Source organism: Meriones unguiculatus, chromosome 2, assembly GCF_030254825.1.
Source record: "Meriones unguiculatus strain TT.TT164.6M chromosome 2, Bangor_MerUng_6.1, whole genome shotgun sequence".
NCBI classification, from domain to species: Eukaryota; Metazoa; Chordata; class Mammalia; order Rodentia; family Muridae; genus Meriones; species Meriones unguiculatus.
Genome location: NC_083350.1, coordinates 103,054,090 through 103,056,053, shown reverse-complemented (window position 1 = coordinate 103,056,053; position 1,964 = coordinate 103,054,090). Strand labels below are relative to the sequence as shown.

General features: G+C 48.0%; 1 long non-coding RNA gene across 2 annotated transcripts; it reads right to left on the bottom strand.

Moving 5' to 3' along the window:
• Positions 1-209: 209 nt before the first annotated feature.
• Positions 210-1,757, bottom strand: LOC132652428 (uncharacterized). Of its 2 annotated transcripts, none has more exons than XR_009589990.1 (3): positions 1,375-1,757; positions 1,054-1,219; positions 210-644 (listed from the first exon to the last, which is right to left on the bottom strand). It is a non-coding gene; the product is annotated as an uncharacterized LOC132652428 (long non-coding RNA). The 2 variants fall into 2 exon arrangements; XR_009589989.1 differs by having other exon boundaries at positions 210-382.
• Positions 1,758-1,964: the final 207 nt, after the last annotated feature.

Sequence of the window (1,964 nt, the reverse complement as noted above, 5' to 3'; positions counted from 1 at the left end):
ATAACAGAAGAGGTCAACACGAGAACAGGGAACCAAAGTTGAACAACATGCGTGCATGTGATAGGAGAAAGGGAGGCCGTCTCGGAAGCATTGCCTAAGTTCGAGCTGAAATTCCCTCGGTTCCTAGAACAGAGAGTGGAGGGTGCAAGGCTCTGCTGAATCCTGGCAAGAGGCGCAGGAAGTGCTCAGTAAACGCGGTTCCTGGCAGGTTTGCAGGTCTGTGTCCCGCCTTCTCCGTTGTCCATTCTTTCTAGCTGCTTTGGGCCCTCCTTTTCTTCTTGGTGCCGAGAGGAGACATCTTTGCGAATGAAGATCTCCTTCTGAGACGGAGAGTCCTCCTATAAACGGCTTTCTTCCGTTCTGTCTTCAGCCTCTCCTGTACCTACGGTTCAATAACCAGTTCCAAGTACTTTTTAGGCCACAGAGGCATATTTGGGACGGCTCATTCCAGCCTCTGCAGTCATATTTTTTAGTAGCAGTTTCCAAACCCTAAACCTGTCACCTCTCGTCTCACATCAAACCCAGTGTTTCTTCTTTTTAACTCATGGAATTGCTTCTAAGCCGTGCTACCACAGGCTTCCTCGCTCTCAGCTGGTCCACTTGGTCATTTAGCAAACACATTTTCTTAGTGTCTCCCGCATACCCTGAGGGGTAGACATAGGCGGCAGCTACCTTAGCTGGAAAACAAACAAAAAGCAAAACAGGTCCTGCCCCCACGGAGCCTGCAATCCACTTTAAAATCGAAACTATGGTAAATAACACGAAGTAAGCTCGAAGGCTGGGGGGGGGGGGGGGGGTGGTTAGGAGCACTGGCTGCTCTTCCAGGGCACCTGGGTTCAATTGGCAGCTCAATCTATCTGTAGCTCCAGTTCCCGGGGATCCAATGTCCTATTCTCGTCTCTAGGATACTGCATACATGTGGTGCACACACCTACATGCAGGGGAAACACCCATACATGTAAAATTAAAAGAATCTTTATAAGGAAGCAAGCTATGAGAGCATATTAAGGAGAGTTTCTCGGTGAAGGGGTCACAGAAATCTAGATTTCTCACCTGTCCGACTCCCATCTTGGTGGCTCAGTTTATTTATTTATCTGTTGGTGCTTATTTATCTGTTGGTGTTCCTGGAGCTCTCCACGGCACTCCATAAAATCCCCGGCTTCGTGAGTCCTCACAGACTGGGTTCAGCTACCCATACCAGTATGCCAACTGCAGAGTGCTGAAAGGCAGAGAGAGGAGATTTCATCAGTGACCCCAAGTTTATCTTCAGAGTACTGACATGAACTTTAGGTTCAAAGGAGGAACTGGGACAGTGGGAAAGAGATGTGCATAAGCAAACACTATTGGTTAAGGCGTGATACGGTTAATCATTACCTCAGGTTTGCTTCTGCAAGATGGTTGAAAGAAGTCCTTATTGCTCAAAGGGGTCAGTTGTTTCCCTGGGAGTGGCTGCTTCTGCTTGGGGGTAGTCTCATCACTTGGTGATGTGTCCTCAGAGTTCTGTTCCTAGAATCCAAGGTAGGTATAGGACAGTGACTGGGAACCTCGGCCAGTTTTTGTGGAGCATAGAACAGGACAGTGGGAAAGGCTGATGCTAAGATACCCCAGCCACTCTCACCTTTGCGCCTTTAGCCTTGAAGCAGGAGGAAATAGGCCAAGTGTGAGCAGGTTTTGGGTGGCACTCTTTAAGTGGTTAGTTTGCCTGTGCGCAGAGTTTTTAAGGTGTGCCCACTGTGGCTACCCACCACATTCAGCAGTAGTCTAGGGTTGTTCATAGTCAATTGAGAAGAACAACAAGTTGAGACAACGCCCCCCCTTTCTGTTCACATGTTTGATGCTTAGGGAAAAGATTTAAGAGAGTAAGGGTATGCAATGTTAAAAATGTACAGAAACAGGCAATTTCATATCCTGCTGAGGAGTGTATCGTGGTATGGCCTTCAATAAAGACGGACTGGTGAGCATGG